Genomic DNA, 15,166 nt, shown 5'->3' with positions numbered 1-15,166 from the left:
CATTTGAGGATATTTGGGTTGTTTCCAATTTAGGGTTATTATGAATAAAACTGCTATGAATGGGCCGGACATGGCGGCTCATGCCTGTAATCCCAGCACTTTGGGAGGCCGAGGCGGGCAGATCACCTGAGGTCAGGAGTTCGAGACCAGCCTGGCCGATATGGCAAAACCCCATCTCTACTAAAAATACAAAAAATTAGCTGGGCATGATGGCAGGTGCCTGTAATCCCAGCTACTCAGGAGGCTGAGGCAGGAGAATCACTTGAACCCGGGAGGTGGAGGTTGCAGTGAGCTGAGATCGTGCCACTGCACTCCAGCCTGGGCAACAAGAGTGAAAATCCGCCTAAAAAAAAAAAAAAAAAAAAACTGCTATGAACATTTGTGTACATATTTTTATGTGCACATGAGTTTTCACTTATCTAGAATGAATGTCCAGGAGTGAAATTCCTAGGTTTTATGGTAATTGCATGCTCAGGTTTTAAAGAAATTTCCATACTTTCTTTCAGAGTGGTTGTACCATGTTAAATTCCCACAAACAATACACAAGAGATTGAGTTTCTCCCCATCTTCACCAGCATTTGGTGTTATCACTATTTTTCATTTTAGATATTCTAATAGGTATGTAGCAACATCTCATTATGGTAATTTGCATTCTCTGATGCCTAATGATATTGAACATCTTTTCATGTAATTATTTGCCATCTGTGAATCCTATTTGGTGAAATGTCTCTTCATGTCTTTTGCTCATCTCTTAATTGGATTTTTTTCCTGTTGAATTGTGAGATTCTTTGTATATCCTAGATATGAGTCATTTGTTGGATACGTGGTTCGCAAATACTTTCTCCCTGGCTGTAACTTGTCATTTATTCCCTTAACAGCGTCTTTCATAGAGCAAAAGTTCTAAATTTTTTAACTTTTAATTTTGTAAAACTTTTTTTAAGAGCTCTAATTTACAAACATTTCCTTTTATAGATCTTGCTTTGGGTATCAAGGCTAAGAATTCTTCACCAAACCTTAGATCTGAAATTTTTTCCTATGTTTTCCTCTAAAAAGTTTTATAGTTTATATTTTACATTTAAGTCCATGAAACATTTTGATCCAGTTTGCTTTAAAATACATTCTGAGTAAATGGATAATGGGCAGGAATACTCAATTCACTTCCTCACAAGAAGAAATATAATTGCTAAACAAATATACAAAATTCAGTCTCACTATTAATCAAAGAAAGCAAATTTGCAATAACAATAAAAGTTATATTTTAAGCAGTTATGTTAGTAAAAAATCAGGCCGTTTTTCCTGCAGAATTCTCCACCCTTTAGATTTGGTTGATTGCATTGACAGAGTTTTTGGTCTTTTAAAATAGGGGTTCCCAACCTCCAGGCTATGGACCAGTACCAGTCTGTGGCCTGTTAGGAACTGGCCACACAGCAGGAGTCGAGCAGCAGGCAAGCCAGCATTACCGCCTGAGCTCTGTCTCCTGTCATCAGTGGCAGCATTAGATTCTCATAGGAGTGCAAACCCTACTGTGAACTGCACATGCAAGAGATCTAGGTTGCGGGCTCCTTATGAGAATCCAATGCCTGATGATCTGAGGTGGAACAGTTTCATCCTGAAACTACCTCCTCAGTCCCCCGTTTTGGTCCGTGGAAAAATTGTTTTCCACAAAACTGGTCCCTGGTGCCAAAAAGGTTAGGGACTGCTGTTTTAAAATGTAGGTTTACTATTCAGGTGTTGTGAGGCCAAAGATCAAGAGACATCTGTCATTGAAAAGACAGTTTGTGGCCAGGCGTGGTGGCTCACGCCTGTAATCCCAGCACTTTGGGAGGCCGAGGCAGGCAGATCACTTGAGGTCAGTAGTTCGAGACCAGCCTGGCCAACATGGTGAAACCCCATCTCTACTAAAAATACAAAACTAGCCAGGTGTGGTGGCACATGCCCGTAATCCCAGCTACTTGGGAGGCTGAGGCAGGAGAATCACTTGAACCCGGGAGGCGGAGGTTGCAGCAAGCTGAGATTGCTCCATTGCACTGTCAGCCTGGGCAACCGAGTGAGACTCTGTCTCAAAAAAAAAAAAAAAAGAAAAAAAAAAAGAGAGAAAAGTTTGTTACCCACAATTCCAAAGGGAGGGGGAACACCATGCCACAACATGCAGGGCCACATGGGGAAGCACCAGGGTCAGTAAGAAGGCAAGACTACAAGAACTTGCTCCTTCAGGATGCCACACCAAGGTTGGTAAAAGAGGTGCCAACTACAAGTGAGGGCAGCAGGGCCTTCCAGTTTCTAGACAAGATTGAAGAGGATGATTATATCCATGGACAATTAATGAATTATCTTTTTGTGACTGAGAAGCTACATAAAATACCAAAACTAATCAAAAATTAAAAAGATAACAGGGCCTTTAGTTATCCAATATAATGCAATAGGAACTGAAATTTAAGCAATCCAATTTTCTAGTTGGCCACAGAAGTTCAGATTCTGACCTTCCCTCCTCAGAGGTAAGACCATGCACAATAGTGAGGAATTGAACAAAACAAAAAGGACCCCCAAGAAGTGGAAATTCTATACAAAAGCTCTAAGAGGAACAGGGAGGTTTCTTTCCTATTCAACCCATTCTCCTCCCAGGAAGGTACAAAACAAATGAGGAAAAAAGAGAAGTTTTGGACCTGGTCATTGGTCTCTAACCTGTTGACCTCTTATTGACTGTTCATTTCCTGTTACAGGAAAACTCCTTTCCCTTTTATTTCACAATCTGGCACTTTTAAGTTCAGGATCCTTCACTTAGCATCTAAAGCCTAAAGCTCTTCACAGCATGGTCCTACCCTTTCTTCCCAGTCACATTTATTTCTGAGTCATAAAGCTTAGTGGCTAAAAAGTTAGGCTTTGGAGTCTGACAGACTTGGTTTGAATTCCTGTTCTGCCATCTCTTAGCAGGTGACCAAGTTACATAATTGTTCTGACCTTTATTCTCCTAATTTGTAAGGTAGGAATAATACCACCTATAACAAATGAGACTGATGTGGCAATTAAATAAGAGAATGCATGTAGAACACTTAACACTATACATGGCAGAGTAATGACTCAATACATAGGGACTATTACTAGCCCTAAATGGATCCTATGATCTCCCACCTTGTTACTTTTGCCCAAGTTGTTCCTGCCTCCTAACACGACTCTGCCTGTAGAAATTATATCTGTTGTTTATGTCTAGTCCCCAAGGCTCCCTTTTCAAGAAGTCTTTCCTTTTGTTCCACCAGGATATCCTATCCCTGCTTTGAACCTCCAGTTCATTTGTACTCTTCCCTTGGCACTTCCTTCACACTGATAAGTGTATCTAGGCACTACCCAGGGCTGACCTTGCACTGGGCAGATGCTTCATGACTATATACTGAATTAAATCCATGTGGTGCCCAAATGTTACATGATTTTCTGGAATTTTAAGTAAGAATTCCAAATACCTGAGAAATAATTCAATTAATTCCATACACCAAAATTGTTGCTAACACCCTCAATCAATGTTATTATAAAAACACATGACCAAAAACTGAATTGGGGTTGAGAAAACATGGAGGAGATAATGGTGAGGAAGAACTCTCTGCTGGCATTTGCTAACGTGATAATGTTGGCCTCCAGGATGTGCCTGTGTCATGTATTTGTTTTGGGGACCTGCCACTGCCATTTTCTGCTTTGCCCAGCCTGTTTTCTTTGGGATTAGCAACAAAATAACTATGAAGTCTGAAAATAGTTCACAGGCAAGCATCTTAAACATCTACAAATGCTTTTTAGATGGATGGAGAAGATGGCATTTGTTTACAACAGGGAAGAGACATAACTCTGATGCCCCTTACCAACCTTGATGTCTCTTGTTCTGCCTGCCTCCAAATATCAACAGTGTCAAGGGAAAGTAAATGTGGAACACTAACTACCCATCCACCTCTTCCCTGGAAAGCAAAGGGGTCCAATACAAGACAGGTGCATCACCCAAACAGCCTCAGTGGGCACTTGTTATAAAACCACAGATAAGCAGAAAGTACAGATATAGAAAGTACTGCCTCACTGAAGAGGGAGGAAGGGAGATTTTTCACCAACTCTGTGGAGATGCACTGAAAAATTCCCCCCAAAAAGCAATCCTAGAACCCCTTGTGGATTACTTTCCCTTCTTTTTCCTGGCCTGGGAATGTTTACTGGCATGCGAGCATATAATTTTCCATCATGAATGACTCAGAGGGAGCTTAAGTGTCATGGAGAACCAAATAAATGATTAATTCAAGTGGATTCAAACTAAGCTGCTTTTAATATTTTCATGGTGAAACGAATAATGCTCAATTATCTTCAAGTCACTCATAGTCAAACTTAACACAGGAGATGATCTGCTGAAGTACAAAATATTGACACACACTGGGATGTCACTTAATCCTCTGTGCACAAAAACCAGAGAGAACAACCATTCTCTTGAATGGAAGCAACCCTAGCTTCATCTTCTGGCCTATAACTTCCTCCTTTCCTTCCTTTCTGGCACAGACATTTAATAAATACCTCCCATGTGCAGAACCCTGAGAAAGGTACTACTGGTAATACAGAAAAGAATAATACTGCATCCTCAGGTAGTTTATAAGCTTAGCAGGAAAGATACGATTGTAATAAAAGCAAAAATGAGCCACTTGAGATTCTTAAAGAATAGCCTAAAAACTCCAGACTGGCTCCCTCAAAAGAACTCTATCCTGGAGATGTCGTCACAGTAAGAGGAAGACTGACAGATCTGAGAAATTAAAGGAACATTTGCGAGAGAATTCTGGGGAAGTCATCTCACTCATATTAATTATAAATTCTCTTTCATTGAGCTTATTTCAAAGACAGTCTTTCTGGTAAACTTTTTGAGGCCTTAGATGCCTTAGAATATTTCATTCTTACATTTAAATTATACGTAGCTGGGTATAAAATTCTAGATTCTAAGTTTTTTCCCTCATTACTGAAAATTAACGTTCCACTGTTTTCTTCTATCTGGGTTGCTTTTGAGTATTGAGGTGTCAATATGATTTTGTTTCTTTGTAGGTAATCTGCTTTTTCTTCCTGGGAAGGCTTCTTTTTTTAAATTTTACTACTGTGTGTCAAGATATATGCTTTGTCTCATAAATCCTGGTTGGCAAACTCTGGATCTTTTTAAACTGAGATCATCCATACTTTCCTAAGATTGGAGAATTCTTGGTCTTTGTTTCCTCAGATACTTACATCCCCTCCACATACTCTTCTCCCTCTCTCTTTCTAGTACTCTTATTAAACTGATTTGACATTTCTCCTTCTAAAGTATTTTTCCCCTACAGTATTTTTCCTGTACTTCCCAACTATTTATCCCTTTCTGATGACTTCTGGGAAAGTTGTTCAATCTAGTATTCCAGGTCAATAATTTATTCTTCATCTGTATCTGTTGTTATTAATCCCTCCATCAAGTTATTTCAACTCATATTTTCATAGCTGCTATTTCTGAATGATGTTCTTTGTTTGTAACTGCCTATTCCTGCATCAAGTTACCAACATTGTCTCTTAGCTTTTCAATGATATTCTCGTTGTTTTCAATCATTGTTTTGATTAGTTCATTCATTCTGCTTTGTCTAGTACATTAAGATTGTTGTCTTTCTTTTGAGGTAGTTGCACTCCTCAAAAGATATGTTATTTAAGAAGACCAATGCTCAGTAACTTCTAAAGTTATTTATTAATACTTACTGCAGTTTTTTGACTGAGGAGACTATTTTGGTTGTAACTTCAAAACAGATTTCTCAGACTAATGTCAGTGATCCTATTCTATTAGGTTTAGGTTGTACATTCATCCTTCCAAAGGTTCATTCACCCATCAAAGAGACAATCTTACAAATAAGATAAGGCATCACTGTGGTTGTTACTGCTGTGGTTGCATAGCCTGAAGTATCAGTTGTGTGTGTAGTTTCTTGAATTAGACAACAGCACTAAATATTGTGAGATATTGCTATTTAAACTTAAAAATATAATGTTTAGCGTCAAAGTATGCCAGCTGTAACATCCCTTCACACGCAATAAGTTTATCATTTAGTTTTATAAGGATATACTACTCCAAATAAACATCAATATTTTATGTACAGAAATTTATTTCTTTAGAATAAACAAACCAAAAAATAAATTTACTTTTACATGTAAACCATGCACTCCCACACAGAACAACAGAGAAAAGATGACAGTCTGTATGCAGAGGGTCCAATTTGTAACTTACTGCGCAGTAAAACTCAGTCTTTAATCATTTTCTTGTTAATCTTATTCCTAACTATAAGCTGCCTCAGGGCATTTTCACAGCTTTCACCAGTCTGTCCCAGTTTAGTTTTAGGTGTTAAGTCTATTGACTCCAGGTGCTAAACACTAGATTAATAAGTCCTAACTAAGAGTTCCAATATCTCAGTAAGCACTTTTGCCCTGAGCCTAATCTTATCCAGTAATTAGCCTTTGCACAGTTCCCATGTCTCAGCCCGTTTCTCCAGCTCTCATTATTTTTCTCTCCTTCTTGGAGTATCTGAGCTGCCTTTTTTGCTAGAGGCATATGAAGGCATTGTGCCTACCCCTAGCTGTTCTTTTCTCTCAGATCAGCTCTCTTGAAGGACTCTCTGCAGGTCCAAAGACACAGCCCTTGCTTCTAGGGTGCAGACGAAAAGCTGGAGTGGAGGGAGAAAAAGGGCAGTTCACTAACCCATAATGACTAATCCTAGTAAAATAAAGGGTAGGGCCCTTTTAATAAACAGAGCACTCCAGGAAGAGGGTGGAGCCAACTGAATAAGCCCCAGGCTCTGATGAGACAAGTGTGCTCTTGGAAGCTGTCATAGCAACAGGAGTTTGCTATTCAAGATGTGGACTATCTCTACTTAAGGCAGTTCTCTACAACCAGGACATAACTCTCTAAGGCCATCCTTGCTTCTCGTTGTCTTTAAGTACCTGGCTCTAACTACCTGCAAAACCAATCTCCTGCCTCAAAGCAAGGGCTTTCCTTCCCTGTCTAGAGAGTTAAAATGGATTGTAGGAGACGCTAGACAAATTTAGCTCTCTCCTCCACAGAAGCCCAGTGTTTTGTGGTGTTACAGAAAAAGCCCTGATACACCAGTTCACATGACCCATAATTCTGACTGAATTCATGTGCCGACATCCAGAAGAGCTGCTTGAAAAATGATGTAATGATGCTTTATGAAAAGGAATGAACCTCTGAGGTGAAGTCTTACTGTAAAATGACACCTGGCTAGAGTAGATAGGATAGTGCCCATGTGCTATTAGCTTTGGAATTAGTTTCCCACTGGGATAGTGGTAGAAACACTTTAATTTTTTGTCTCATCCTATTTAGGTCAGCAGCCAGTTGAAAACAAATCCCTTCAGAGCACAGCGATTTTGATGGAGGAAGGGCGGACTAGGGAGTAGGAGAGTATAGTGGAAACCTATGAGGCAGGACCAAATGGATGAGGTAGCAGTGGTTCTCAGCTCTGGCTACACATTAGAATCTCCCAGGAGGCTTTCTTTAAAATTTTATTTTGAAATAATTTTAAAATTACAGAAAAGCTGCTAAAACAGCAAACAGTTGCTGCACACACTGCATTCTTCATGTCAACATCTTATATAACCATCATAGAGTTATCAAAACTAAGAAATGAACTTTGGTACAATATGATTAAACTAGATTTTATTTGCATTTTACCAGTTTCTCCACTACATTGCATCTTCTGTTCAGGGTCAAATTCAGGATTTCATATTGCATTGTCTCCTCTAATCTATGGCAGTTCATCCATTCTTTTATGTCTTTCATAATCTTGACACCTTGAAGAGCACTGATCAGTTATTTTATATAATGTACCTCAACAGTTTTCCCATTAATGTCCTTTTCCTGTTCCAGGATGCAATCCAGAATATTATGTTGCATTTAGTCATCATATCTTCTTATTTGCTTCCAATCTATGGAAATTTATTAATGTTTCCTTGTGTTTCATGATCTCAATAATTTTAAAGATAAATAGTCAAGTACTTTGTAGAATATCCCCCAATTTGGGTTTGTGTAATGTTTTCTCATAATTAGACTGGGATTATATATTTTGGGGAAGGATAGCAGAGGTGAAGTGCATTTCTTATCACACAGCATAAGGGGTTCAAGATATGAACATAAACTTACCAGTGATGTTAGTCTTGATTCCTTGGTTAAGGAGATTTCTGCCAGGTTTCTCCACTGTAAGCTACTTTAAGTATTTTATCGATGTAATTGTAGAATCAGATGAAGTTGTAAATGTAATAGAGAGGTCCTGTGAAATCCTCACTCAATTTTTCCCAATGGATACATCTTATGTAACTATAGTACTATACCAACACCAGGAAATTGACATTGGTGCAAAGTATTTGTGTAATTCTATGCCATTTAATCACATCTGTATTCTTGTAACCACCACTGCAATCCAGAAACGGAACTATTCCATCACTACAAATATCTTCCTTATGCTACCTCTTTATAGTTACAACTCCCCTCACCAACACCCCTAACCTTTGTACAGCACCAATCAGTTCTCCATCTTTTTAATTTTATCATTTTTGAGAATATTATATAAATGGAATCAATCAGTATATGACTGGAAGGATAATGGCTGTGCTGCAGTCAAGTATAGGCTGAGGTACACATCCTGCACTGAATGACACAGTGAGATTGGAGCACAGGCACACAATCCCATGCATTATATAATCACAGCTATGTAGCCATAACATGGGAGGGTTCATCACCTGGCTCTGAGCCATTATTGTCTGTGAGGTGCATAAATGCAGCACTGACAGTGTGGGGAAACTGCTGAATAAAGCCATGTCCCACCTACCTGGAACCTAACAGTGACCTTTTGAGATTGCCTTTTTTCACTCAGCATAATGCCAATGAGATCCATCCAAGTTGTATGTATCAGTAGTTCATTCTTTTTTTTTTTTTTTTTTTTTTTAATCACTGAGTATTCCGGTATGGATGTACCATAATTTTTTTTAACTATTCACCTATTAACCAAACACCTGGGTTGTTTCTGTTTTTTGATCATTGAAAACAACTCTGCTATGAACATTCATGTACAGGTTTTTGTATGGATGTATGTTTTCATTTCTCTGAGATACACACCCAGTAATATGATTGCTGAATAGTATAGTAGGTGTATCATTAGTTTTGTAAGAAACCAATAAGCCATTTTCCAGAGTGGTCATACCATCACCCATAAGCAATGTAGAATGATCCATGCATGGAGCTATAGTGATATCACATTATGGTATTAACTTATATTTCTTTAATGGTTAGTGATGTTGATTGAACAACTTTTCATGTGCCTATTTGCCATCTGTATATCCTCTTCAGTGAAATGTCTGTTGCTGTTTGTTGCTTATTTTCTAATAGGATTTTTTTATTCTATTGAGTTTTGAGAGTTATTTATATATTCTTTGTTGGATATGATTTACAAATACTTTCTTCCAGTTTATAGCTTGTATTTTCATATTTAAAAGGATCTTCCATAAAAACTTCCACAGAAAGTTTTTAACTTTGATGAGTTCCAATTTATCAACTACTTTTTCCTTTTATGGATCATGCTTTTGGTGTCAAGTCTAAGAATCTGTTGCCTAGCCTTAGATCTGGAAGATTTTCTCCAGTTTTCTAAAATATGTTTAGTTTTATGTTTTACAAACTTACATGATCCATTTTGAGTAAATGTCTACATAAGGTGTAAGGCTTAAGTTGAACTTTCTTTGTTTTGCCTATGAATGTCCAGTTGTTCCAACACAGCACCATTTGTTGAAAAGTCTATCCTTCCTTCATTGAATCACCTTTGCATCTTTGTTAAAATTCAGTTGGGAATATTTATATGGGTCTATTTCTGGGTTCTCTATTCTGTTCCATTGATCTATATATCTAACCCATCTGGCAATACTGCATGGTCTTGGTTACCATAGCTATATAGTTAGCCTTAATGTTAGATACACTGATTCCTCCAACTTTATTACTTTTTCAAAATTGTTCTAGCTATTCTAGGACCTGTGTCTTTTCATATAAATTTTGGAATATTACTCTAAGTTCTGACAAGATCGTGGAAATCATCACTCCCATCCTGACAAGAAGCAGCAGGACAAACTTAAAATCAATGACTTTTCATGAATCCTTCAGACAAATGAGGTTGTAGGGAAATCTGGAGAGTCAGGAACATCCAGAGAGACATAGCTGCAATTTGCTTGCTTGGACCGGAGTCACTGGAGTCATAAACTAGTAGGACTACCAAAACTGGCAATTTGAACAAATTGCTGGAGACTGAGTGTAGACTACTATGAGAATGACAAATTGAGGATTGCAGGCATAGGGAAAACCCCAACATTTTGTTGTCTTTACCTTCAAAAAAATCCAATAAGTTCTTACAGTAAAGATGAGTAAACTTATCTTGTGAATCTGTCGGCGAGAGTAAAAAATAATCGTTGTGAAATATGCCCAGAACCTTCCCCTTAACATTGGACTTTACACGGGAAAATATTTTTCTAGGGTCTTATCTGAGCTGGGGAAGGGCACTGCTCCTACCTACTCCAGTCCCCTCTAGCAAAACTGCAGAAAACCAAAGGAAAAAAACCTTGAAAGACAAGAGACAGACAGAAAACAACTTATAAAGTAATAAGGAAAAGAATCACATCAGGCTTCTCAAGGAAACATGCAAAAAAGAAGAGAGTAGAGTGAAATATTTAGTCTTGAAAGAAAAAAAAAAAAAACCACCAACCCACAATTCTATATCCAGTGAAAGTATCCTTCAGAAGTGAAAGTGAAGTGAAACCGTTTTCTCAGAAAAACAAAACAAAAACCGACAGAAATGAAAACCAACTGGCCCTGCAAGAAATGTTAAAAGGAGTTCTTCAGGGGGAAAAAGTTACAGTGATCAGAAACTCAGTCCTACAGAAAAAAAGGATGAGTGTAGACTGTTGGAGAAGGAATATATGAAGGTAAAATAAAATCTTTTATTTATTTTTCTAATTCTTAGCTGATCTAAAAGAACACTTTTTTTTTTTTTTTTTTTTTTTTTTTTTTTTTTTTTTTTTTTGAGACGGAGTTTTGCTCTTGTTGCCCAGCCTGGAATGCGATGGCACGATCTTGGCTCACCGCAATCTCCATCTACCAGGTTCAAGCTATTCTCCTGCCTCAGCCTCCCGAGTAGCTGGGATTACAGGAAAGCGCCACCACACCCAGCTAATTTTGTATTTTCAGTAGAGACGGGGTTTCTCCATGTTGGTCAGGCTGGTCTCAAACTCCCAACCTCAGGTGGTCCGCCCGCCTCGGCATCCCAAAGTGCTGAGATTACAGGCGTGAGCCACCATGCCCGGTCCAAAGATAACTGTTTAAAGTAACAATAACAACAATGTATTGGTTGATTATAGCATATGGATAAGTGAAATAAATAGCAATGTCACAGAGGATTGGAGGGAAGATTTGATAATACTCTGTTATGAGGCACCTGCACTATATGTAAAGCATTATAGTGTTATTTGAAGGTAGACTCGTAGTTAGCAATGTATATTTTAAACTGTAGGGCAACCACTAAAAAATTTAAAAGAAGTATAATTGATATTGTAAGAAAAGAGATAAAATAGAATTATATAAAATATCAATTTAAAAAGAGAAGGCAGACAAGAGTTGGGATATGAAAATGAAAAATACAATAAATAGAAAATAGTTACAAATGTAATCCATATTAATCTAACTATATTAATAATAACTTTAAATTTGGGTGACCTTAAGGCATCAATTAAAACAGAGGGGATAAAAAAATCAAACAAGACACAGCTATATCTTTTCTCCAAGAAATCTACTTTCAATATAAAGACATATGTAAAAATACAGAGATGGAGAAAGATATACCAGTCTAACATAAAAGAAAACTGGAGTATCTATATTAATTTCAGACAAAGCAGAATTAAGAACAAGGAAGATTATCAGGAATAAAGAGGGGCATCATACAAATTTTAGAACAAGTTTACCTACAAACAAACTTTGTTGAAATTTTGATTAAAATTGCATTAAACCTGTAGATCAATTTGGGGCAGATTTGACAACTTCACTGGGTTGAGACTTCCAATCCACACACACAGTATTTCTCTCCATTAATTTAAGTCTTCCTGATTTATTTCATCAGCATTTTGTAATTTTTGGCATACATATCCTGTACATATTTTGTTACATTTTGTTGTTTATATCCAAATATTTCATTTTTTTGTAGCAATTGTAAATGGTATTGTGTTTTGAATTTTGGGTTTGATGTGTTCACAGTTAGTATTTGAAAATGTAGTTGATTTTTGTGGGCTGACATTGTGTTTTGCAACCTTATTGAACTCAATTAACTCTAGAAGTTTTATTGTAGATTCTTTGGGATTTTCTACATAGACAATCATGCCATCTGCAAATTGGGAGAGTTTTACTTTGTCTTTTCCAATTCAAGTGCTTATTATTTCTTTTTCTTGCTTTATTATACTGGCTAGAATTTCTAGTACTATACTACATTGAATAAGAGTGATGAGAGCACCTGTTCTTGCCTTGTTTCTGATCTTAGTGTATTTTTCACTTTTTCTGATGCAAGCGTTTACTGCTATATGTTTCCCTCTCAATATTCCTTTAGCTGTGTCCCACAAGTTTTGATATGTTGTATTTTTATTTTCACTCTGATTTATTTTTTGCTCCATGGATTATTGAGAAGCATGCTGCTTTGTTTCCAGGTGTTTGGATATTTTCCTGGTATCTTTCTGTTGATTTCAATTCTTCTAAACTTCTTGAAGTTGCTCTATGGTCTAGTATATAGTTTATCTTGGTATATGTTTCATGGATGCTTGAAAAAAAATGTATATTCTGCTGCTGTGAGGTGGAGGTTTTTATAAACACTATATTCTGTTGGTTAATAGTCTTGTTGAGTTCTTTTACATCTTTGCTGACTTTCTAATTGTTCTATAAGTTGTTGAGAGAGGAGTTTGAAGACTCCCACTATAATTGTGAATTTATCTGTTTTCAATTCTATTGAATTTTGCTTCACATATTTTGCAGCTCTGTTTTTGGCACACACCCATTTAGGATTGCTGTCTTCTTGATTCACTGACCATTTAATCATTATTTAATGACCCTGTCTATCTTAGTAATTTTCTTTGTTCTTACGTCTATTTACCTAATGTTAACATAGCCATTCCCACTTTCCTTTGAATAATATTGGGGTGATATATCTTTTTTTACTTTCAACTTCCTTATATATTAAATAGAAAATATAAATAGTAAATAGTAAAACTACTAAATTTCCCTTTCATGCTTTATTAGAACTGAGTTAGAAAGTCCAGCTCACACTTGATGAAGGGGAATTTATCTCTACTACCTGTAGGGTGGAGTATCAAATAATTTGTGAACACATATTAAAACCACCATAGTAATTAACACAAATTTGGGAGCTAATAGTTTGTAGCTATGTAAATATCTTGTCCTCTGAAATTATTACTGTGGTGTATTCTCTCTCTCATTACCTATTTCTCTAAGAAAGTCTAATTCTTTTTAATTGAGAACGGTATTTAGGAAACAAGATGTAGTTCTAGGTAAGCTTCATTCTACTTCAGTGTTCTGCTTCTAGGCCCTCTCAGTGGACAGAGCTCTGAAATACAGTCAACCTTCAGTATCCACAGAGGACTGGTTCCAGAACTCCCTGTGGATACCAAAATCCATGTTGGATACCATGAATGCCCAAGTGCCTTATATTAAATGGTGTAGTATTTGCATATAAATTACACACATCCCCTTGTATACTTTAAATCCTCTCTAGATCACTTATAATAGCGAATATAATGTAAATGCCATGTCAGTAGTTGTTAGACCATATTGTTTTTCCTTTGTATGTTTTTTTATTGTTATGTTATTTTTTTTATTGCTTTTTCCCCCAAATACTTTAATCCACAGTTGCTTGAACTCACGAATGCAGAATCTACGGATATGGAGGGACAACTATATACATATACATATACACAGATACATATCCAAGAATACATCTGCTGAATATTTGTGTCCCTCCAAAATTTATATGTTGAAATCTTATTCCTAATGTGTTGGTATTAAGAGGTGGGTCCTTTTGGGAAGTGATTAAGTGATAAGGGCAGAAACCTAATGAATGCGATTAGTGGCCTTATAAAAGAGGTCTAAAGGAGCTTCTTAGCTCCTTACCCCTTCCACCATGTAAGGACACAGCAAGAAGGCACCATCTATGAAGCAAAGAACCCTCACCAGACACAGAATCTGCTGGCCCTTTGATCATGGACCTCCCAGACTCTAGAACTGTGAGCAATATATTTCTATTGTTTATAAATTACCCAGTCTAAGGTACTCTGTTATAGTACCCTGAACAGACTGTGACAACACCGTATCAACATTCATTTCTGTATCTACTTATCTTTATAGATAGACAGACAGACATATTTACTGGTTTTTCATATGGATCTCTCTGACGCTAATCTAGTACCACAGGGTTTAATTCTAGCTTTCGCTCTTTGCTTATTTCTACTTTCTTTCTACAACAGATTCTCTGGACTGCCTTTAAAAATGCAGATGCCTAGAACCCTATCCAATGCCAATTAATTTGGATACATCCATGTATTTTAAATATAACCCCAGACAAGACTGGATATGTAATTTGTGGGGCCCAGTGCAAAATGAAAATGTGGTGTGCCTTGTTCAAAAAAAACAGAGAAAAAGTGCCTTTAAAGGTACTAAAATATAACGATGTTGTCCTTTCTTCTGTGGTTTCTCATTCAACCTGCCATAGTGTTTCCTCTTTGCTATTCAATGTCATTCTAAGTAAAGAAAAAGTAAAATTTTAAATCATTAATAGATATTTTACTGTTCATCTTTATATTGTACGACACAGTGATATATTAAATTAAAATATCAGAGCATTTAACTCCTATGCAGAATCACCAAAACTGTACAATTTGTACTTCATACTTCATCTCTGAAAGGTGCCTTGAGCTGGCTGGAAGAGACTAATGCAAGTCAGATTCAGGAAGGTTGGAAGGAGAAAGACAGGGTCTCTCCAGACATGAAGCAGGCCCAAAGGACACTCTCTTGGGCATGGGGATATTCATGGGCTGAGGGTAGACTCTTAAAGGCACC

This window comes from Macaca thibetana, chromosome X (assembly GCF_024542745.1).
Source record: "Macaca thibetana thibetana isolate TM-01 chromosome X, ASM2454274v1, whole genome shotgun sequence".
NCBI classification, from domain to species: domain Eukaryota; kingdom Metazoa; phylum Chordata; class Mammalia; order Primates; family Cercopithecidae; genus Macaca; species Macaca thibetana.
Note: the sequence above shows the minus strand (reverse complement) of the source record.